Below are 25,721 nucleotides of genomic sequence, written 5' to 3'. Positions count from 1 at the left end.
AGTCACCTGAAATTCCCTGCTCAGGTGCCCACCTCTTCTGGGGTTCAGGAAGAGGACAGCACCTGGGAAGTGTGGGGAGGACACTGGCACTCTCAGGGCTCCAACTGAACTGCATTTAACAGCAACACACAGACTAACTCCCTAAGGACTACCGTAAGTCCATCTGAGGGCATCCGACTTATGGTTCTAAAGTTGAAGCAGGACAGGCATGGTGGTTCACGCCTGTAATCCCAGCACTTTGGGAGGCCAAGGTGGGCAGATCATTTGAGGTCAGGATTTTGAAACCAGCCTGACCAACATGGTAAAACCCCATCTCCATTAAAAATACAAAAAAATTAGCCAGGCATGGTGGTGCATGCCTGTAGTCCCAGCTACTCAGGAGGCTGAGGCAGGAGAATCACTTGAACCCAGGAGGTGGAGGTTGCAGTGAGCTGAGATCATGCCACTGCACTCCAGCCTGGGTGAAACAGTAAGACTCCGTCTTTAAAAAAAAAAAAAAAAAAGTTGAAGCAATTTTATAATTCTACAACCTTAGTTTTATTTTTTTTAAGTACATTCAAAAAAACAAACAATAAGATGGGGACAGGGTTGGGGTCTATAAATAGGCCCCTAAATAGATGGCAGACCTTGTCCTTTTACCCACATAGTCATCATGGAAGTACACAGTACCCCTCTCCCCTCAATTAGGCTAAGTCATTGTCTTTTCCATGTGGGTTCGATAAGTTCCAGTGGTTCAACCTTGAAATAGGTAACCAGTCTTTGGAAAAAATTCTAGGTTGTACAAAGGTTCTATGTATACAGTTTGTCACAAGTACAAAAGCTACTTTGCAAGACCCACTTCTTTCCAAAAAATTTTTTAATGCTAGTCTTTATTTGTTTCGGTATGAACATTTTTTGTTGTTTGATTTTTCAATTTTTTGCAAAGCAACATAGCAACAGTCGTGATTGTAGGACTTGCCTGAGGTTGCGGTCACAATCTTCAAAAACATCATTTGCATATCAGTAAGAAAAAGAAAACAGGAGATGAGTGTTTACCAAAAAAGCAGATTCTAGAGATTTCACTGTGTCTGCATTTCTCCTTCCATGCAAGTTCTCCTTTAGCTTAGCTGACTGCAATCTTGTTTTCTTCCAGGAAGTGAGGGAACGCTGTCAGTAACACCTGGTTTTTCCACATTCTGCACTGATGTCTGATTGGGAGCCATCCATCTCGAAGACGGTGGTGTTATTCACAGTGGAGCTGGCCTCCAAGGAAACCAGGAGGTTAGGAACACCCCCACTCCGGATCACAGAGATCTCATTGGTCTTCATGGCCAGACTGCCACTGGGCATTCTGGTCTACTGGTTTCACACAACAGGGTCCACGTTCAACAAAGGGGCCAGGATTTCCTTGGGAAACATTTCTGAGACTTTTTTCTGTCTGTACTTAACAGAGCCATGGTGTTCTCCATGGCCAGCTTCCTCCCACAGCGGGCTGAGTTATTGTTCGCCCCATGGATCATGTAAAGGACTTTGAAACTGACTTTGGTGGTAAAACTCGCCAACAAATGTTGCATACAAAAGACTTCTCTCCCGTGTGAGTCCACCCATGAATCTGAAGAGCGCCAGCGGACGAGAAGTTCTTTCCATACCACATGCAGCCATGTTGCTTGCGCTGTCGGCGTGGCTGGGCCTGTGGGCGTGGCTGGGCGGCTAACAAAGCCGTCATCCTGGGGACAATGTTAAGGGTCCCACAAACATGCCAGGAACTTCAACTTTGACATAGGTTGGCTGGGCTCAGATAAACATGGAAGGAAGACTGCTCTGACACTTGTGCTTGTAAAGGACCGCCTGGTCTTTGGGTTTGACGTTGACTGTGGAGATGCTCGGTGGCTTCCCTTTCCTTTTCTTGGATGGGTCTAGCGCCACAGTGGAGAAAGGACTCTGGAAGAGCACCGAGCCTGGCGTCTGAGGAAGCAAAGCACTTGGGAGAGGAGACATGATGTTTGGAAACAACCTGGTTCCATCTGGCTTCAGCGCAAAGGGCATCAGCCCTGGGGACAGAGAGCTGGCGGTAGAAGGGATGTTGGCAGAAGAAATGTTGGCAGAAGGGATGTTGGTGTGAAGTAGTTTGGCTTGTTTCAACACATCCGGAGACAGACCTTGGCTCCCAGCTTTCTGGCTGAGCAAAGTCACAGCCATAGAAACCTGCTGGGATATGCGGCTGCCCAGGGTCCTCTCCCACCGCCAAAGTGGAGAGCATGGGAGGTCCACATGTGCACCTGAATGCGATCTGCTGGGTGAGTTGTACCTGCTGTCCCTGCTGCTGTAGACACAGGATCTGCTCAAGCACAAATGGGCACTGGGACAGGCAGCACATCTGCACTCTGCTGATTCATCACCACCTTGGTGGCTCATAGTGCCTGCAAGCTTACATTTGTGTTAGCCACTTTGCTTTTGGGTAAATAGCTTATATCTTGGAGGAGGGCAGCAGGACGGTCTCTGTCTTTAGGTACACCACAAGGTTCATAACTGGTTTCTTCCTGTCCCCTGGGCTGACACCATTCTCCCTGTGCCCATCCTCACTGCTTGGACTGGGTGGTTGGTAACTAAGTACAACTCTGGAGAAGTCTTCTGAAGACACTGGCCCCTCCCTGTCATTCATGATGAGAACAGGTAGATTTTTAATGTGATTTTTTTCTTATGTTCCAGAAAGTCAGAGATGCTAAAGAACTCTGCAGAGCATTTCTCACAGACACACGTCTCCTCCCGGCAAAGCCACTGTACTGTGGCTTCATTCTCACTCACCTCATCATCATTCCCTGGGTGGGTTACTGGAGCACCCGCTTCCCCCGCTGCAGCCACAGGAACTGACCCCGGAGTTTGCAGATGTGGCTCCAGCAGCAGTGATATAGGACATTGTGATATTATTTATTTAATATCAAAACAAGCACAATATAAATTATCTTCCTAGCTGCATTACTGTCAAAGAAAAGAAATGAGAATGAAAGATGAGAATCAATATGGAATCTCATTGTATTGATATTGTTTTACTATTTTGCCATGAGAAAATATTCATGTGTCATTTGTGTGTTTAAATTTTTTTGAGAATGAATGAGAAGTTCTAGCATGATGATAGCTGCATGAGATAACATCTTCCTTCTTTCCCTTATAATCATGTTAAAACTTCATTTTAAGCAAAACTAGATTCCTAGTATTCCTACCCAAAGTTCAGCAGTTTTTAATAAATAAATGCTCTTCATTTTGTTGTTTGCCTTTGGTCTATTCCAAGCCCTGAAATGATTCTTTTTACAGTTTTGTTCAGTTTTATAGTTGTTTGTGGAAGATAGCATTTGCTGACCTTTTCACTCCATAACACTGCAACTCAATCATTTAATTTTTATTTGTGCTTATGGTTTTTTTTTTTTCTGAGCCAATGTTTTTATTTTTAGTAGAGTCTGTATTCTTTTTCTAAGACTGTTGTAACAAGTAACACGTGGCCAGGTGCGGTGGCTCAGGCCTGTAATCCCAGCACTTTGGGAGGCCAAGACGGGCGGATCACAAGGTCGGGAGACGGAGACCACCGTGGCTAACACGGTGAAATCCTGCTCTACTGAAAATACAAAAAAAAAAAAAAAATTAGCCGGGCGCAGTGGAGGGTGCCTGCAGTCCCGGCTACTCGGGAGACTGAGGCAGGAGAATGGCGTGAACCCGGGAGGCGGAGCTTGCAGTGAGTGGAGATCGCACCACTGCACTCCAGCCTGGGCGACAGAGCAAGACTCCGTCTCAAAAAAAAAAAAAAAAAAAAAAAACAAGTAACACGCATTGGGTGCCTTAAAACAACAGAAATTTATTTTCTCACAGGAAGCTGGAAGTCTGAAATCAAGGTGTGAGTTGGGCCCTCCTCTCTGGGAAGGCTCTAGGGAAGAATCTGTTCCATGCCTTTCTCTTCGCTTCTGGTGTTGCTGGCAATCCTCGGCTTGTGGACACATCACTCCAGTCTCTGCTTCTGTTGTCATATTGCATTCCATTTGTGAATCTTCAGATCATCTTCCCACTGTGTATGTCTGTCTGTCTCTTCTCCTCTTCTTATAAGGACACCAATCACGTTGGACTGGGGCTGTGAAGGTTGTCAAAATAAAAACAAAGTCACTTGTGTTAAAAATCCTCATAAATAGAGCCAAGAAACGCCACAAAGGAAGAGTTCTCAGGCACAAATACCTGATAACAAGAATTATGACAAAAGACTGCAAAAACTAAAGCTGTGCACAAAGGCCATCACAACCTTACACACACAAAAATTCTTCTGCAAGGACATCTGCCCAGCAACTGCCTATCTAATCTTGTACTGGCACCACTCTTATTATTGATTCTTGTAGCTAAGGATAATTATTCCAAAACAATCATGTAATTATCCTCATTTTTTCTTTAAAATGTTGTCTGTCTTTACCTCCCTAAATATACACATAGTTTCCTACAGCACATGTGTTCCCACTGCTGTGCCCTATTCTCAAATAAACATTTTTCTCTTAGAGCCTCCCTGTTTGTTATTTAGATTAATAAAATGATATCTCAGAAGTGGGACCCAAGTGCACCCACCTCAGAGGAATCGGCAGCCCCTGGTATCAAGTGAAGTATCAACTGAGCCCTTTGTGCTCTATGCTGCCATGAGTTACATTCTCTGCGCTAGTAAATATCCTTTTTATTTCTTGGACTCCCTTCCCTCAGTGAATTCTTTTTCACTTTCTGAGATAATACAAGATGTTTTGTCTTTTCTGGCAGGTGCTATCTGGAATAAGAGCAATGCTTTTCTGATTTGAGTCCTCTCGTTTCTACAGAATTTACATTTTGTCTGGGTCTGCATGTCTGGTATGGTATTTTGTGTGGTCTGCATGCCTGGCTTAAAATTTTTGTGAACACTCTTATTTTTTGTTTCATTTGGGTTTGGTCATGTGCATCTGTAAATCATCTGGCTCCTTTTTCCCCCTTGCTTGTTTCTAAACATTTTCTGAGAGCAAAAATAAACACTCTAAATGGTGGGCACAAGACAGCCAATTAAAAACCACGAGGACAGTCACCACTATCTAAAACATCAGTCCAAACTCCATGACAGGAATTATAGAATTTTCTTCACTCTTGAGAGATTAATATAAAACAAAAATGATATTCTCAAACATTAAGCCATGCCAGGTTTTTGGGGACTCCTGCCAATTACATGATTTTCCTCATGCATTTTTTTATTTTTTTAATTTTTTTTTTTGTGTGTGTGTGAAAATGGGGTTTCACTATGTTGCCCGGGATGGTCATGAACTCTCGGCCTCAAGTGATCCTCCTGCCTTGGCTTCCCAAAGCACTGGAGTTGCAGGTATGAGCCACCATGCCCGGCCATGTTTTTAAACCAGTGGCCATCATGGGGATCATTCAAACTCCCCAAGCTTGTTTTACTTAAAGTTGAATTAGAAACTGTAACTGCAGAGTTAACATGTAGAGCCTTCTAAGTTTTCTATATCTCTATTTTTTTTCTGCCGACTTTGAATCTGCTAATTTTTCTACTTGTATTGAGATAAACACACTGCTTATGGCACTCCAGACAAGATTTTTTTAATAGTCTTAAAAGGCTTTCAAACTAATGGCTTTACAACTTACAACAGCTCCATGACAACCAACAATCTAGACACAAAATGTAAATCCTAGTTTGCCTGAAAAACAATTGCTTAGGGTGAGGAACAGTTAATTAAGGGATTGATATTCTAAAATAAAATAGACTACCTATCAGGGTAAATAACATTTAGCTATATGACCAGACCCCATTTTCTAAGAAATATAATTTGTATCTGACTATCTTTTATAAACCAATAAGTATATATTACCATGTATTTAAAATTCTAAAGTTATGTTAAATTAAATGATACTTATAGAATGTCCAAGTCATTTCCAAATAAAATAAATTCCAAAACATAAATAAATGTTTATAAGTTAGGCTCTCAGATTAAACAGGTCAAAATCTTAAGCTCAGAGCAATAATATGAGGTGTCTCTCTGGCATAAAAATGGCTTTGTCTCCCATGCCCAGAAAAAGCAAACAAAGCAAAACAAAAAACCTGCTAAAGTGCTTTCTTACCCACATTGACTAATCAAGCAAACCAGACAAAAAAACAAAGCATATCCTTTGCCCACTTTTTGATGGGGTTGTTTGTTTTTTTCTTGTAAATTTGTTTGAGTTCTTTGTAGGTTCTGCATATTAGCCCTTTGTCTGATGACTAGAGTGCAAAAATTTTCTCCCATTCTGTAGGTTGCCTGTTCACTCTGATGGTAGTTTCTTTTGCTATGCAGAAGCTCTTTAGTTTAATTAGATCCCGTTTGTCAATTTTGGCTTTTGTTGCTGTTGCTTTTGGTGTTTTAGACATGAAGTCCTTGCCCATGCCTATGTCCTGAATGGTATTACCTAGGTTTTCTTCTAGGGTTTTTATGGTATTAGGTCTAACATTTAAGTCTCTAATCCATCTTGAATTAATTTTCTTATAAGGAGTAAAGAAAGGATCCAGTTTCAGCTTTCTACTTATGGCTAGCCAATTTTCCCAGCACCATTTATTAAATAGGGAATCCTTTCCCCATTTCTTGTTTTTCTGAGGTTTATCAAAGATCAGATGGCTGTAGATGTGTGGTATTATTTCTGAGGACTCAGTTCTGTTCCATTGGTCTATATCTCTGTTTTGGTACCAGTACCATGCTGTTTTGGTTACTGTAGCCTTGTAGTATAGTTTGAAGTCAGATAGCGTGATGCCTCCAGCTTTGTTCTTTTGACTTAGGATTGTCTTGGAGATGCAGGCTCTTTTTTGGTTCCATATGAACTTTAAAGCAGTTTTTTCCAATTCTGTGAAGAAACTCATTGGTAGCTTGATGGGGATGGCATTGAATCTATAAATTACCTTGGGCAGTATGGCCATTTTCATGATATTGATTCTTCCTATCCATGAGCATGGTATGTTCTTCCATTTGTTTATGTCCTCTTTGATTTCACTGAGCAGTGGTTTGTAGTTCTCTTTGAAGAGGTCCTTTACATCTCTTGTAAGTTGGATTCCTCACTTCTCAAAAGAGGACATTCATACAGCCAACAGACACATGAAAAAATGCTCATCATCGCTGGCCATCAGAGAAATGCAAATCAAAACCACAATGAGATACCATCTCACACCAGTTAGAATGGCAATCATTAAAAAGTCAGGAAACCACAGGTGCTGGAGAGGATGTGGAGAAATAGGAACACTTTTACACTGTTGGAGGGATTGTAAACTAGTTCAACCATTATGGAAAACAGTATGGCGATACCTCAAGGATCTAGAACTAGAAGTACCATATGACCCAGCCATCCCATTACTGGGTATATACCCAAAGGATTATAAATCATGCTGCTATAAAGACACATGCACATGTATGTTTATTGCGGCACTATTCACAATAGCAAAGACTTGGAATCAACCCAAATGTCCATCAGTGACAGACTGGATTAAGAAAATGTGGCACATATACACCATGGAATACTATGCAGCCATAAAAAAGGATGAATTTGTGTCCTTTGTAGGGACATGGATGCAGCTGGAAACCATCATTCTCAGCAAACTATCGTAAGAACAGAAAACCAAACACCGCATATTCTCACTCATAGGTGGGAACTGAACAATGAGATCACTTGGACTCGGGAAGGGGAACATCACACACCGGGGCCTATCACGGAGAGGGGGAGGGGGGAGGGATTGCATTGGGAGTTATACCTGATGTAAATGACGAGTTGATGGGTGCTGATGAGTTGATGGGTGCAGCACACCAACATGGCAAAAGTATACATATGTAACAAACCTGCATGTTATGCACATGTACCCTAGAACTTAAAGTATAATAAAAAATAAAAATAAAAAATAAAAAAATAAAAGTTTTCAAAAAAGAATCAGATCTTAGTAGTTTGTAGAGTTCAACAGCCTTTGAAATTCCTTATTATACTTGGTTAGTAAGGTTTACTATATATTTTTTAGTCAATATTTATAAAATATTCTCCTGGAAAATATTTGATTTCCCCAAGATATAGCAATTTGTAATAATAGAATTCTATTTTTCCTATATTTTAAAACTACTTCTGTTGAATAAAAGTGGCCCATTTTTGTTAAAAAAAAAAAAAAAAAAAAAAAAAGCATAGATTTGTTACTAAAAAACCCAAGTCTATTTGGAGATTTAATTTTTCTTATACAATTCAAGCTGAAAATAAACAATTGAATGTTTCATTCTAAATTCATTTGAAACTGATTTAAAAAAAAAGAAGGGGGTGTAAAGGGGCAAAAGAGATTTAAAAAAAGAAAACCAAACTGTTTTGTTCAAAATTTTGGTCCACAGCCTTCGTTAGACTACCTATCAGGGTAAATAACATTTAGCTATATGAACAGACCCCATTTTCTAAGAAATATAATTTGGATCCAACTATCTTTTATAAACCAATAAGTATATATTACTATGTATTACTATCTCATGACTAAAATTCTAAAATGAAAGCTATAAGATCTTTATTGTGGTATGTGTATCTATATGTGTTTACACATTCTGTATGTTGCGTCTGCATGGTAAATCTGCCATAGTCAGCTAGAAATCCCTTATCCAGATTGGCTTAGATAAATGAGTGCTTATATAAATTATGGAGTAATCAACCCAAATGCCTTTTAGTGCATGTGACGTAATTATTTCTTTAATAAATAAGCTTGTTTTAAATTTGTTGATGAAATAAAAATAAAAATGTCTTCAGAATTTCAGCATACATTTTTGTCTGGGTTTACTAGTCAGATAGGATTATATTTGTCTCTGCTAGATATTTTAAGATAATAAAACTATAAACCCAGCCTAAAAACATAATGATCTCTGTTTGTGTAACTCTTTGACAAGTAAGACTAATTTAATAGTGTTGGCTTAATAAAAACAGCTATGTCTTTTAAGTTATCAGCAAAATACCCATATAATTAACTTTCAAGTTCTTACTTAGGTGAACACCTGATATTCACAGACTGTACACATGTTTAACAGGGAAATTACTTGAAATGATGAGTAGCTTTATCTCATATCTCAGCTTTCATAAGTAATTTAGGTAATATTGATAAAAATAAATAAATTAGGTAAATGTAAATGGAATAAAGATTTATAAGTGAATTTTTGTATGATTTAAAATTCTGAAGTTATGTTAAATTAAGTGATACTCATTGAATGTCCAGGTCATTTCCAAATAAGATAAATTCCAAAACATAAATTGTTGAACACAAATATGTTTTTCCTTGGCTTCTTAAATTTTATAGAAAGACTAAGTATATTTGAGATACACACAAATTACATTATGGGGAAATGTTTCTAAAATAATAAAATTCTCATTTATAAAATACTGATATGTGACAGACAGTTCAAAATTGCTCCCTTTGCTTGGCAAAGAATTTATGACTAAGTCCTCAAAAGCAAATGAAACAAACATGAAAATAGACAAATGGGACTTAATTAAACTGAAACACTTCTGCACAGCAAAAAAAAAAAAATCAACAGAGTGAAAGACAACCTACAGAATGGGAGAAAACATTTGCAAACTATGCATCTGACAAGGGACTAATATTCAGAATCTGCAACGAACTAAAATATCTCAACTACAACAAAAAACAAATAGCCCTGTTGAAAACTGGGCAAAGGACATGAATAGACATTTTTCAAAAGAAGACATAGAAATGACCAAGAAGCAGATGAAAAAATGCTCAACATCACTAATCAGTGGAGAAATGTTCATTATAACCAAGATGAGATGCCATCTTATATCAATGAGAATGGCTATTATTAAAAATGGCTATTATCAAAAAAATTACAGATGTTGGTGAGGATATGGAAAAAAGGGAATTCTTAAACACAATTGGTGGGGATGTAAATTAGTACAACCTCTATGGGAAACAGTATGGATATTTCTCATAGAACTAAAAATAGAACTACCATTTAATCCACCAAGCTCACTACTGGGTATCTACTCAAAGGAAAATAAATCATTACATAAAAAGGATATCTGCACTCACATGTTTATTGTAGCACTATTCACAAAAGCAAAGATATGGGATCTACTTAAATATCCATCAATGATTGGATAAGGAAAATGTGGTATATATAGATCATGAAATACTCCTCAGCTATGGAAAGAATAAAATCATGTCTTTTGCAAAAACACAAATGAAACTAGAGGTTATTAAGTGAAATAACTCAGAAACAGAAAGTCAAATACTGCATGTCCTCAGTTAGAAGTGAGAGCTAGGCTGGGTGCAGTGTAATCCCAGCACTTTGGGAGGCTGAGATGGGTAGATCACTTGAGGCCAGGAGTTCAGGACCAGCCTGGCCAACATGGCAAAACCCCACCTCTACTAAAAATACAAAAATTAGTCAGTCATGGTGGCAGGTGCCTGTAATCCCAGCTACTCAGGAGGCTGAGGCAGAAGAATTGCTTGAACCTGGGTGGCAGAGATTGTAGTGAGCCGAGATCACACCACTGTACTCCAGCATGGGTGATAGAATGAGACTCTGTCTCAAAAACAACAACAACAAACAAACAGTGGGATCTAAATAATGTGCACATATGAACATATTGAGTGGAATAATGGACATTGGAGACTTGGAAGGGTGAGAGGGTGGAAGGAGGGTGAGGGTTGATAAGTTATTTGATGGTTACAATGAACACTATTTGGGTGATGGCTACACTAAAAGCTTGGACTTCAGTGCTATGCAATATATTCATTTAACAAAACTGTACTTGTACCTCCTAAATCTGTTTTTTAAACTGCACTTGCATCTCCAAAATCTATAAAAATAAAAACACTTCAAAAATAAGCATGTTGTCATAACATTTTTAAAAATTTCTTGCTTCCTAGGTTTTCACTAGAAATTAAGGTTACTAAGAATTGAAAATTCTAATTAATATATAAAATTCTGTATATAAAGCATGCCAAAGATTTTTACGAGATAAAATGTAAGAAAGGCATAAAAATGTGTTCTTCATTTAGAATAAAAAAAACACGTGTTCTAAGTTCAGAGGTTATTAAAGGTTATTTCAAAATATGAATTTGGGAAGGAAATATAAACAAGATAGAAATAAACCAGTAAGTAGGACAGAGAGAGATGTAAAGAAAGTTGTAAGTATGAGGATATAGTTTTGGTAAAGAGTTAAAAAGAAAAAAGAATAATTTTGTATGGGAAAGAATTATGTGTGGTAAATTTTTGTCTGAAAGTCAAATGACTGGTTATTTAAGAAAGAGGAAGTATAATTCAAAGCAGAAAGTCTAAGCATGTCGTGGAAGGTATGTGTACATCACAAAATGTTTGTGAAGCATGAATTTATGAAAGACATTTTTGTGTGTGATCAAGTTGGCTATAATTAGAAGGAAATTATAAGTCCTTCTAAAAATTTAGCTGTGATATTAAAAATACAATGATAGGGCTGGGTGCGGTGGCACATGCCTGTAATCCCAGCACTTTGGGAGGCCAAGGTGGGCAAATCACAAGGTTAGGAGATCAAGACCATCCTGGCTAACATGATGAAACCCCATCTCTACTAAAAAAAATTTTTTTTAAATTAGCCAGGCGTAGTGGCAGGCGCCTGTAGTCCCAGCTACTCGGAAGGCTGAGGCAGGAGAATGGCGTGAACCCGGGAGGCGGAGCTTGCAGTGAGCCGAGATTGTGCCACTGCACTCCAGCCTGTGAGACAGAGCGAGACTCCATCTCAAGAAAAAAAAAAATACAATGATAGAAAACAAAATAATCTGCTCTCCTATGTTAAAACAACAAAATTTTCTTGAAGTATTGATCTGCTTTTAGTAACACTGCAAGGAGTTTTGATTTTTAATTCTGAAAGCTGTTTAACAGGTGTATTACAAACTGCAGCTTCTTCCTGTTTTACAGTTTCTATTTCTGCTGAGTTTCTTTCTGAGATGCATTTAATTTATCTAGTTTCAGGTTGGAAATGCCATCTTCTTTGTTTAGAGTGATTATTTAATTTCTCAAGGTAGAGAAGTTCTCTAAGGCTCTTAAGGCTTCTCAAATTCATGTCTCAGAAATTCAACTTTTACTGTATTTTGCTGCACGTGATTTGCAGGTCACACACACACATCTTCTGGTTTGGCTGGGGTGATAACTCTTTTAACTTTCTTGTCAGCTCCTGTAACTTTTTTCTTCAGTACTAACTCTGCTGTTATGACCTGACACTGAAATGCTCTATTTTGAAGGCCTGGGAAAGCAATGTTTTCCTTCTGCATAACAATTTCTTGATGTGTCCTAATTGCTCCATGTAACAAGGAGACATCTCATGCTTTTCCTAAGAGCCATGCATTTCCCTGTACAAGGTACTAGTTTTCTTGTTTACATTTCTCTATAATATGATACAATGCTCATCACCTTTGGGCCCACACTCTTACTATATCTGATAAAATGCAAGTACCTTTTCATCAGGTTCAACTTCCAGGTACCTGAATGGGCTTCCTATGAGAAGAGATAAACACATTGAAGGAGGTTTTTCTTTATCTTTTTGGTAACTAGCCTAAGAACAAAATGTTTATGCTTTATGAAGACACTTTCCTGTGTTGTCTTTATTAGGTTTTCTGATTACCTGGGAAAACCAGGCTTTGAAAGGGTTAAAGCATTTTTTTCTTTTACATCAGTGTAAGTTTCTGTTTTGTGTTTGAATTCTGATTATCACTCTGGTTAAATGAATTACTATTATTCAATTTTATTACTTAATTAACAGTGACCTGTTATCCTGTCTTTCTTTTTTTTTTTTTTTTTTTTTTTTTGAGACAGGGTTTCACTCTGTCCCCCAGGCTGAAGTGCAGTGGCACCATCACGGTTTACTGCAGCCTTGACTTCCTGGGCTCAGGTGATTCTCCCACCTGAGCCTCCTAAATAGCTGTGACTGCAGGGGCACACCACCATGCCCAGCTAATTTTTGTATTTTTTATACTGACAGGCTCTCGCTATGTTGCACAGCCTTGTCTCGAACTCCTGGGCTCAAGTGATCTGTCTGCCTTGGCCTCCCAAGAGTGCTAAAATTACAGGCATGAGCCACTGTACTCAGCCTGTTATCCTGTCTTAATCAAGGGTTTTAAACATTTTGTCATCTTTAACAGGCCTCCCCATTATCAAAATTCTAAATTAAGTCTTTTTGACCTATAATCAACTTTGGGATATTACAGCCAGATCCCTGGAGAGCATCAAAGGATGTATCTCTCATCTTTAGAGATATTAAATGATTAGCCTTATTTAGTAAGTTACACGGGAAGCATTGTCAAATAAATGACACTAGATCTTCTTTCAGTTGCATCTATGTGTTATTGATATGAATGTTCCAAAGTGTATAAAACTCTTAAAATCCAATATATCATCAGTCATAATTCTGCTTATTATGTTATATGTCACAGAAATAATCAATTTCCTTATCAATTGCTGATTATAATGAACTTCTATCAGATTTTTAACCATGGTTCTTCTAAGTTTTTGTCATCTGTAGTTATTGTTTTGATTTTTCTCTAACAGTATTTGCAATCAGATTAGTGAAAAAGACTCTGACAAGTACTCTTCAATAGAGGTTTGGGTTTGTTTGTTTGTTTGTTTCTTGTTTTTTGTTTTGAGATGGACTCTTGCCAGGCTGGAGTGCAGTGGGGAAATCTCGGTTCACTGCAGCCTCTGCCTTCTGGGTTCAAGTGATCCTCCCACCTCAGCCTCGTGAGTAGCTGGGATTACAGGTGTGCACCACAACACCCAGCTAATTTTTGTATTTTTTATAGAGACAGGGTTTTACCATGTTGGCCAGGCTTGTTTCAAACTCCCGACTTCAAGAGATCTGATTGCCTAGGCCTCCCAAAGTGCTGGGATTACAGGCATGAGCCACAGCGCCCGGCCGGAGGTTTTTTTTTGTTTTGTTTTTTTGTTTTAAATAACTTTAAGAACAATTGACTAAATAAAAAACTTCAGAACTCAGAAACTGGTGAATTTGTGAGACGACAAATCAAGGTCAAGCACAACAAAAATTAATTACAGGAGATTAAATAACTGATGAAGATAATGTTTTTATGACTTTTATTTGAAACATTATTGGTTCTTCACTTAAATGTTTTGTTTTCCAGATTTAAGAAAATGTTCTCTCAGCCGGGTGCAGTGGCTCATGCCTGTAATCCCAGCACTTTGGGAGGCCAAGGCAGGTAGATCCCTTGAGACCAGGAATTCGAGACCAGCCTGGGAAACATGGCGAAACCCAGTCTGTACTAAAAATACAAAAACATTAGCCAGACATGGTGGCACCCACCTGTAGTCATAGCTACTTAGGAGATTGAGGTGGGAGGATCTTCTAAGCCTGGGAGGCAGGGGTTTAAGTGAGTTGAAATCACACCACTGCAGTCCAGCCTCAGCAACAGAGCAAGACCCTGTCTCAAAAAAAAAAAAAAAAGAAAAAAGAAAATATTCTGTCTTAAGCTGTCTGCATTTTTAAGAAATGTGGTAAAGTATATTTTTATGAACAAAGGTAGAAGCATTTACTTCTTTCTCCCTACTTGAATTCTCCAAAAGGTGGAAACTATCTGTGAATATTCATTTAGTTTTCTGCATAATATAGTTATATAGTTGTGTGTGATATAGGCAATATAGTTATTTGCATGAGTTCAATAAAAATTTGCTCTCTTTGTAACAGCATACAACAGGAAACATTTGTTATATTACCAAAGCTCTGACTGGAATATTACATTTGAGAATGTGTACAGAATGCCTGGTTTCAAGGGTTCCCAGTCTTACAGAGAGTAAGTAAAAACTGTCATTTCCTGACAGGCTCAGGAACTTTAAGACTGGAAGTAAAATCTAAATTCTACTTTGGTTTGGCTTCTTAGCCTAAAGATTTCAAATATGAGATTATTATGTGATCAATATAGACAGAAAAAGTTATATTTCTAAGGAAAAGCTATAATACACTTGTTATTAGATTGTAGTCCTATGCATTATTTTGAGTACTTGTTATGTACCTGTAGACTAGACTAGATTCTAAATTCTTCTAGGTTTCTTCAATCCAGCTTCTATAAAATTATGAAAACTGGGAACTGGTCTATTCCTGAAGCCCTACAAGCAGAAACTAGATAATTTTAAGAAACAAGTCTCATGCCTGATGTATAGGCCACTCTGAAAGTTCAACAAGCCACCCTATAGCATAACCAGAGACATTCAGACTGCAAACTAGGTCAAGAAGTTGACAACTTCATGCTGTGGGCAGCTTATCCCAAGATGTCGGCACAAGACTGCGTATCATAATGAGACTCTTTTTCACTTGGCAGGATAATGTGCTAATTGAAATTTCACAATCAGGAGGGTGGAGCAACATGGCAGAATGGAAGCCTTCACCATTTGTCCTCCCTGCTGGAACACCAGGCTTTAACAACTATCTCCACAGAGAAAAGCACCATCATAGGAAACAAAAATCAGGTAAGCAATCACAGTACCTGGATTTAACTTTGTATCACCAAAAGAGGCATTGAGGAAGGCAGGAGAGAGTCTTGAATCGCCAGGAGAGTGCATTCACTGGGGGACATTACATTGAACTCTGTACTGCCCTGCCATAGAGGAGAATAAAGCCATGCTGGGCTCAGCAAGTGCCTGTGAATGAACCAGACTGAGCCAGAGGGGAATAGCCCATCCCAGTGGTCAGAACTTGAGTTTCTCAGCAAGCCTCACTACTGTGGGCTGAAGTGCTCTGGAGTCGTAGGTGAACTTGAAAGACAGTCTAGGACACAAGGACTGCAATCCTTAGGCAACTCCTAGTGCTAGGCTGGACTTAGAGCCAGTAAACTAGGGTGAGTAGTGACCTAGGGAGACACCAGCTGATGTGGCTAAAGGAATATTTGTGCCATCCCTCCTTCCATCCCAGGCAGTGCAGCTTGCAGCAATGAAAGTGATTCTTTCCTTCTGTTGAAAGAGAGGAGAGCAAAGAGTGAAGAGGACTTTGTCTTGCACCTTGGGTACCAGCTTAGCCACAGTAGGATAGGTAATTGGACAGAGATGTAAGGCCTCCATTCAAGCCCTGACACCTGGACATTTCTAGACACACTCTGGACTTAAACAGAACCTGCTACCTCAAAGGGAAGGACCCACTCTTGGCAGGATTTATCACCTGTTGATTAAAGAGCCCGGGGGGCCTGAGTAACTACCAGTGATACCCAGGGAGTATGCCATGGGCCTTGGGCTCTGACATGTGTTGGCTTTGGGGTGATCCAGTACATTCCCAGCTATAATGGCTATAGGGAAAGACTCCATCTGTTTGAGAAAAGCAGAGGGAAAAGTAAAGGGGACTTTGTGTTCCACTTTAAGTGCCAGCTCAACCACAGTGGGACAGAGCTCTTAGAGGTCCCAAGTTCAGGCCCCTAGGCCTACTCTTAGACAGCATTTCTGGACCTGCTCTGGGCTAGAGAGAAGCCCACTGCCCTGAAGGGTGAGCCCCAGGCCTGGCAGCATTCACCACAAGCTGATGGAAGAAACTTTGGGCTTTAGGTGGACATTAGTGGTGGCCTGACAGAACCCCGCCATGGACCAGTGGTGGTGGTGGCCACAGGGAGAGACTTCTCTGTCTGTGGAAATGGGAGGGAAGAGCAGGAAGGACTTTGTGTTGTGGTTTGAGCACCAGCTTAGCTATGGAGAATAGAACATCAGATTGGAGTTTTTGACTCCAATTCCTGGCTCCCAAACAGCGCCTCCAGATATGCCTAAGACCTGGTGAAACTCACCACCCTGAAGGGAAGGGCCTTAGGCAAGGTCCAGTGTTGTGCTGGCTTCAGAGCAGTCCCTGTGGTGATGGCCACAGATGTGCTTACATCATCACACCCCCAGTTACAGGTAGCTCAGCACACAGAGAGAGACTCTGTTTGTTTGGGGGAAAGTAAGGGGGAAAAAAAAGAGACTCTTGCTTGATAATCTAGAGAAGTCTTCTGGTTCTTATCCAAGACCACAAAGGTGGTACCTCTGAGTCTATAAAAACCACAGTGTTATTGGGCTTGAATCCCAAGTCCCTTTGAATACATAGAAAGCCTTCCCAAGAAAGACAGGTACAAACAAGCCCAGGCTGTGAAGACTACAACAAATACCTAACTCTTCAATGTCCAGACACTGAAGAACATCTTCAAGTATCAATACCATCCAGGAAAACATGATCTCACCAAATGAATTCAATACGTTATCAGGGACCAACCCTGGAGAAACAGAGATATATGACCATTCAGACAAAGAAATCAAAATAGTTTTTTTGAGGAAACTCAAATAAAATGCAGAGAAGGAATTTAGAATTCTATCAGATAAATGTAACAAAGGGATTATAATAATTAAAAAGGATCAAGCAGAAATTCTAGAGTTGAAAATGCAACTGACACATTGAAGAATGCATGAGAGTCTCTTAATAGCAGAATTGATCAAGCAGAAAAAAGAATTAGTGAACTTGAAGACAGACTTTTTGAATATACACAGTCAGAGGAGACAAAAGAAAAAGGATTAAAAAACAATGAAGCATGCCTACAAGATCTAGAAGATAGTCAATAGCCTCAAATGGACCACTCTGAGAGTTATTGGCTTTAAGGAGAAGGTAGCAAAAGAGATAGGGGTAGAAAGTTTACTAAAAGGGGTAATAACAGAGAATTTCTCACACTTAGAGAATATATCAACATTCAAGTACAAGAAGGTTATAGAACACCAGGCAGATTTAACCCAAAGAAGACTACTTCGAGGCATTTTATAATCAAACTCCCAAAGGTCAAAGATAAAAAATTCTAAAAGCAGCAAGAGAAAAGAAACATGTAACATACAATGGAGGTCCAAAATGACTGGCAGCAGACTTTTCAGTGAAACCTTATAGGCCAGGAGAGAGTGGCATGACACGTTTAAAGTGCTGAAGGAAAAACTTTTACCCTAGAGTAATATATCTGGTGAAAATATCCCTTAAGCATGAAGGGAGAAAAAAAGACTTTCCCAGACAAACAAAAGCTGAGGGATTTCAACACCAGACCTGTCCCACAAGAAATGCTAAAGGGATTTCTTCAACCTAAAAGAAAAGCATTGGCCGGGCGTGGTGGCTAACACCTGTAATCCCAGCACCTTGGGAGGCCAAGGCAGGCAGATCACTTGAGGTTAGGAGTTTGAGACCAGCTTGGCCAACATGATGAAACCCTGTCTCTACTAAAAACACAAAAAATTAGCCAGGTGTTGTGGTGTACGCCTGTAGTCCCAGATACTCAGGAGGTTGAGGCAAGAAAATCACTGGAATCCAGGAGGAGGAGGTTCCAGTGAGCTGAGATCATACCACTGCACTCCAGCCTGGGCAACAGACTCAGTCTCAAACAAACAAACAAAAAAAATCCTTTATATTATCTAATATTCATTTTGTATTTATATGTTCCCAATTGTCCTCCAAATGACTTTTTAGCTAATTGGTTTGAACAAACATCCAATCAAGGTCCACAGATTGCCTTTGTTGTTGCGTCTTTCAAATCTCTTTTCATCTAGAATATCCTCTTTCCCCCCTTTTTAGTGTTTCATGACACTGACCGGTTGAAGAGACCTGATCAGACAGATGTCTTATAGAACAACCCATCTTCCGAGACTAAAAGTTATTTCTAAATTAAGGTTAAAATATTGGGAAAAAATATGTCATAGCACTGTGAATTTCAAACTGCATTATATTAGGACACACATAAAGTCTATGTGCTATAATAATCGTTGTCCCATTATTGCTGATGTTACAAGTATAAATTGATTTTAAAATCAGCTTTAAAAGCAATATTAAATACATTAAAAAGATAAAATATATATTCCTTAATCCAAAAATCAAATTCATGGAATCACACTTTAAGGAAATAATGAACCCATGGGGGGGGCGGGGAAATCTATTCATGAATATTTTAAACACCTATTTTATGAAAAAGCTAGAAAAAATATGAATATTTTTGACAGTAGTAACTCTGGTTCATTCATTCCTTTATTCAATACATGTTTATTTAGTTCTTGCTATGTATTAACACTGGGTTAGCTACTAAGAATTTAAAGACAAATATGGCACGGCCTCTGCCTTGGGGATCAGCTCGGGGAGCAAGCAAGCACACAGACACTGACACCACAAAGTGAGGAAAACCACAAAGGGGAGAATTTTCCACCTTTAATGACTTCAGAGTACTTCCCCCAGTACTCCACCTCCTCCCCAGATGAGGAGACACTCAAGGATTGATTACCAATTCATTTGACATCAATTTCTAACGTAATTGCAATGTGGTTTTATAAAAGATAAACAAAATGATATTTCAGGTAGCAAATAGTGACCACCTGTAGCCCTGAAACACTGAAGAGAGCCAAGATATCAGAGTTGATATTTGTTCAACAATAGAATTGTATCCATCAATTTTTTTTATTGCTTGAGAGAGAATGTATGGGGGAAGTCTGAGCATGATTTATTTGTACATGTAAATAATATCAGTTTTAATGATGCCTTCTTACAGTTTTAATGATGCTACTTACTGAGCCTAAAATTATGTTTCAAAGGCAGTTTATTGACAGCAATGGTGGGTCATGTTTGCCCTGTCTCTAGTCCCAGGACAGCAGCCGAGTGTGCACACTGCAGCTGGCATGCGGAACAGACCCGTGTCCCACATCACTGCTGATCTTGACACAAAGGTTTTACCACTCAGTCTCAAAATGGACCTTGTCAAGTTAAGTTCAGGCACTTTTAAATGTTCACTCAAGTTGCAGCGAGTTGAGATCGTGCCATAGCATTCCGATCTGGGTGACAGAGCAAGACTGTCACATAAACAAATTAAATAAATAATATTCACTCAATTAACTACTTTTTTTTTAGACCAAGTCTTGCTCTGTCACCCAGACTGGAGTGCAGTGCAGTGGCTCAATCTCCGCTTACTGCAACCTCTGCCTACCAGGTTCAAACAATTCTCCCACCTCAGCCTCCCGAGTAGCTGAGATCACAGGCGTGCACCACCACGCTCAGATAATTTTTGTATTTTTAGTAGTGACGGGGATTTCACCATGTTGGCCAGGCTGGTCTCGAACTCCTGATCTCAGGTGATCCACCTGCCTCAACCTCCCAAAGTGCTGGAATTCAGGCGTGAGCCAGCATGCCCGGCCAGCTACTCTTAAAGTATGTCTGTGTAAAACATACTTTATGACAGTCAGACCTGGATGAGATTTTAGAATATCTTTAGTCCATTCCTCTGCCTTTAGACTGGACCATGGCTACTTGGAGTCATAAAGATAAGAATGTATCTTTTTAAAATAAAATGGAATGCCACAAGGAGCAACTTCACCATTTCTGCCAGTAACTTGCTTCATTGTTTAGAGACATTGGCATTTACAGGCAATCCTCCTACATTCCTTGTGCTTGAGTTTAAAGTTCATTTCTTTGATTTTAACCTTGACAAAGGTGTAGTGCCCAGAATCAGTCCCTGTCTACCTCTCACCCTCCTTTCACATTTTTCCTCTCATCTTCCACTCCATCCCCCTAATATGCTTGGCTCTTCCTCGCTAGCTCCTATTGCAAAGTTTCCATATCACACACCACCATCCCAGCTAGCATATGCCTTGTTTCTCAAGGGACAGTGAGAGGAAAACTAGGAATTTAGAGCGGGCAGAGTGCCTCTGCCCTCAACTGGACAAATTCAGGGGAGCTTTCCCCACCTGTTCAGAGGAGGTAGCCCTGTCTTATTTAGACACTGTTTTAAACTTACTCTGACATTGTTATTAGTAATTCTAAAAACTGGAAACTAATCTATAGTAATGGAAAAGAGATCAGGGGTTGCATGGGGAGGGGGTTAAAGGAGGGAAGAGACACCGGAAAACTTTGAGGGGAGATGGAAATGTTTGTTTCCTTGATTGTGATGATGGCTTCAAGGGTGTAGACAGGTGTACATTCTAAATATGTGTAGTTTATTGTACTTTAATTATATGTTAATGAAGGTGTAATTGTTTTAAAAATTCTTATTAGCTCTTAATTCAACTTATTTCAGACCTAGCCTAATTTCAGGCTTGTTTTACTAATTTGCAAAGCCAATAGTTTGTCTCCGCAGTCCTCAGAGCTTGAAAGCACAGCAATAACATCTTTGCACAAGCCCTACTTTGTAAATCAGCCTTAGTTCCCTGTAATCATATAGCCACTTCACTGTCAATGGGGCTCAGAGAAATTAAGCAGACTGCAGTTTGTTCCTACCAGAGAGCACCACACTTGCAGTTCAGCTGTGTGTGGGCCACCCGGTGACGTTGGAGAGGCAGACCTGGCTCAGTACAAGGGACATTTCATAGGTGACTATTCTGAAGAGGACATTCAACATCATACATATGGATGATCATCCCCCCTACCCTCACCAAAACATTCTCAAGGCCACGGCTAAGTCTTACGCATTCTAAACCTTTGCTGAAATGAAATGGGGTTCACGAACTGTTTCCTTCCCAGCAGCATCCCAGCTGTGTGTTAAGGGGAAGAGATCTAAAACTCTCTCCTCCACATCTACTCCGTCAGCATGGAGGAGGAGAGAAGAGAGACTGTGAGAACCTTGAGCATTTTACAACTCCAGAGCCTTCCAGACTGAGGGCTCAAATTGCATTTAGCTCCAGCACAAGGCAGAAGACGGCAGGAAAAGACAATAATCAACACAATATATGCACATTTAAATGGCCTTTTCCAAGGAGGAGTGTGACTCTTTGATTTAGTCACAAATATCCTTCCCCCACCATGAAAAAAAAATTTCTTCCACCATTCACCTGGATAATGCAGTATAGAATTTATAGAAGTCAAGGTTCAAATGTAATTGAATGTAACATGAACGTGGCTCAAATGAGCTTGCACAAAATTGGAATTTATTAACTACTATACATAGGAAATCCAGTTATTGGTCTCCATTCAGGCATAGATGGATTCAGGTGTTAAAGGATGCTGTCCAACCTCTGTCCCTTTCCTTTTCTCTCACCCGTGTCAATCCTCTGTGCTGGCTGCATTATAAAGCGGACTCACTCATCCTACTTTATCCAAGATAAAGACGGGGCAGCTGCCTCATTGTTAATATAACGAATCTTGTGGAAGAACTTTGATTGTCTGCTTGAATTAGGTGCTCATTTGTGGACCAATCACTGCAACGAAGAGAATGAGGTGCTCTGATTGGCTACATCAGTGGTCACTGTTCATCCTGTGACTAGGACTGAGAGGGTGGGAGGAAGGGAATCATAGGTCCATCTAAACTATATGGACTGGTTTTCCCAAAGTAAAGAAGAGTTCTGTTGGCAGAACAAGGACAGAAGAGCATGCTGGGAAGCTGTCGCAGTCCACTAAAAAGAGGAACAGAAAGAGCTGGCACCCCCAATCAGAAAGGCTGTTGTCTGAAGAAAAAACCCCTCTTCCACTTCCTGCCACCTGGAGGGTCACAGAGCTTTTCTCTGTTGCGAGCCTCCACAGTTCTCATTCATCTGGGGAAAAAGATTCAGCTTTGGTGGAAAGGTGAATGCCCTGCCTCTGCCTCTGCTATCTTGCTTCTGCAGCAGGAGGAAAGGCCATGGGCCTGCCCTCTCCATTCACAGGAAAATCACAATGCCAGCTTTTAATTTATTCAGAGTGGAGAGAAACTCGACCTTCACAGAGAGGAAAACCACTCTGAGGGTGAGGGAAGTACTGATGAATGAAATATCACCATTCTTGCCTTGACCTGTGAGACTTGGATATACGATAACAGATATTCATGACAGAGTGGTGGAACCTATTATATAGTCACCTTCTGTGACGAGTTTGAGGTTTGGTCTCTCTGAATGTCCACAACTTGAGATTCTTTCTCCTCCTTCCTTACTTAGCACTATTCTACCCGAGAGAAAGAAGGAGACATGCTAGACCTGCTTTTGAGTCACAGGGACACTAGCTAAAACTCCCTGTGACTCAAAAACAGGTCTAGCTTAATGCTAGGGCCTTTCTTTTACCATTGAACCTCACACCTCCCTGGTCCCCAGTCTACCATTTTACTGTGTGGCCTTTGGCAAGTATTCTGATCTCACCAAGTCTGTTCTCTCAAGGTCGGTGGAAATAATGAGACCTACTTTTGCAGGAAGACACACCTGAAAAAGTTTCTGTAATTCCTTTATTTCCTGAAAACCTAACACAGTTGTTGGAACCTCATTTTTAACAGACTGCATTAGTATTATGAAACATATACTATATACCAATGAAAGTTAACATCCACAACTCCTAAAATGTTAATTAATACACATTCTACGTTTCCGTGCTATGCTGAGAATTGTGTTTTTATCGAATGCTTTTCTCAAGTCCATGTACAATTGCATCCCATTTCTCCTGACTCTGATGCACAGCCAGCCTACTTCCTCATTAGTATCACTGTGTTAGTCCATTCTCACATTGCTATAAATACCTGAGACTGGGCAATTTATAAAGAAAAGAGGTTTAATTGGCTCTTGGTTCTGCAGGCTGTCCCGGAAGCATAGGAGCTTCTGGGGAAGCCTCAGGAAACTTTCAATCATGGCGGAAGGTGAAGGAAAAACAGGCATGTCTTACATGGCTGGAGCAGGAGGAAGAGAGAGAGCAAGCAGGTGCTATATACTTTTAAACAACCAGATCTCGTGAGAACTCTGTTACAGGAACAGCACTGGGAGATGATGCTAAACCATTAGAGACCTCCCCAATCCAATCACCTCCCATCAGGCCCCACCTCCAACCATGGGAATCATAATTTGACATGAGATTTGAGTGGGAACACAGATCCAAAACTTATCAACTACTGAGGCAACAATGGGAGAAAAGAGGAGAAAAGAACAGTGTGTGCGTGCGTGTGTGTGCGTGCGTGCTGTGTGCATGTGTGTGTGGGGACATACATTATCTGGTAATGTAGACACCATGATTATTATTTGACCTGTGCATTCTTTGTCATGAAGAAAGTATTTTGGCACATTCCCCATCTGGGTTCCACTCCCATCAGGACCCTTCGTGGGAGTCTAGTGACTCCATAGTGTCAGGGGGAATTCAACAAGTTCTAACCTCACACCTAAAGGAGGAGACGCCTTCTGCAAAATTATCCTACTCAAAGAAGAGCAGAAAAGAAGGAAACCCTGCACCCTGATGTCATTCTCTCGGCCCTGTTTTACATCCTGACTGCCAAGTAGAGAAATACATAGTTTAGGCTTGGTTGGAACAGGATGTGAGAACACAGATTTAAAGACCACTTCAGGAATTCATTTTTGAGTGACTCATGGAAAACTGGGTGTTAAGTGACTTTTGGGGGGCTGGGATGTGGTTGATACTGCCAGTCATCAGAGAGCACCACTTGGTGTCCCTGTGCCTCTATGGAAAAAGGGAGAAGCCAGCTGCATACTTTTTGTAGACTGGACAGGTAGATGGTGTTACTTGTTCATCATCCTTTGTTGTCCTCGCCAAGGCTCTCTTGTTGGCCGTGTGTACACCCTTGCTCCACTGGTTTTGGGTTTGATCTGTGACTTGGAATGTGAGTAGAGGTACCACATGTCCATTCAACCACAGGCATTAAATGTGCTTGCATGGTTTGGTTTGCTTTCTTGGGCTCCTGCCATCTGTCATCAGAACAGCATTCCCCAGGAAGCTACCTCCCATCCAGCCTGGGTCCCAAAATAAGTAACATGAAGAAAATTAAACTCAACCCACAGCCTGAAGCAGTGTCTGGAGGTCCTTCCCATTGCATGTCTTCCCGTCCTTCAGTCACCTCCTGCTCTCTCCTGGCGTGGGCCGTGTGGACACAGTCGTAGCATTGCATGGCTAAACTCTCCTCAAGAGGATGAATTCCAATCTCAATCGACCCCTTCATGACTACCCCACTGATGTTTCTTATCTCCCTTGAGTCACCCTACTGTGACCTTTCTCCCTTCCTCTCAGAAGATGACACACCATACGCTGTACTAGAAAGATGAAAGCTTTTCTATCTGGTTTGGGTTTCACCAAAAGCAGATCCTCAAACAAGAATTTGGGTGAGGAGGTTTATTTGTGAGGTGATCCCAGGAAACAGATGTGAGGAAAAAGGGAAAGTAAGACAGGTAAAGGAGACAAGTCAACAAATGGTGCTAAGGTTTGAATGTGTCCCCTCCAAAATTCAGATGTTGCCAGTTACATGACAGTATTAAGAGGCAGTGCCTTTAAGAAGTGATTAGGCCCATGAGGGCCTCTCCCTCATGAATGGGATTAGGGGCCTTTATAAAGGAGCTTGATGGCAGGAATTCTTCCTGCTTCCCCTCTTCTGCCTTCTGCCATCTAAGGACACAGCAAGAAGGCCCTAATCAGATGCTGGTGTCTTGATCTTGGATTGTAAGAAATAAATTTCTGGGTTTTTGTAAATAAATAACTCAGTCCCAGGTATTCTGTTATAGCAGCACAAAATGGACTAAGACAGATGGCATTAGTGAACTTCTGGGCAACTGGAGCTCAATCCATTGCATACCCTCTGAGGAACTATATAAAATGTGCCTCCAATTTTCCCCCAGAAAAGGACCAGGGACCCGATCTCATCAACTATTGATCGAGGATTGGGAATGGTAACTCCCTTGTACTTCTGGGATGTGCCTGCACCTGGCTAAGTAATCTCCTGCCTCTGATAGGAAAGCCTGAGGTTTTGTGTGGAAGCCGGTCACAGCAGGCAACTGTCCTCCACCACAGTGCTGAAACTAGACAAG

The 25,721-nt window shown here is 40.4% G+C and overlaps 1 pseudogene; it reads right to left on the bottom strand.

The window, feature by feature from the left end:
* Nucleotides 1-1,102: 1,102 nt before the first annotated feature.
* LOC100428554 (sal-like protein 4) lies at nt 1,103-24,862 on the bottom strand (annotated as a pseudogene).
* Nucleotides 24,863-25,721: the final 859 nt, after the last annotated feature.

The sequence above is a fragment of the Macaca mulatta genome, chromosome 2 (assembly GCF_049350105.2).
Source record: "Macaca mulatta isolate MMU2019108-1 chromosome 2, T2T-MMU8v2.0, whole genome shotgun sequence".
Lineage (NCBI taxonomy): Eukaryota > Metazoa > Chordata > Mammalia > Primates > Cercopithecidae > Macaca > Macaca mulatta.
The sequence above is the reverse complement of the archived record's forward strand: the minus strand, read 5'-3'. Positions and strand labels throughout refer to the sequence as shown.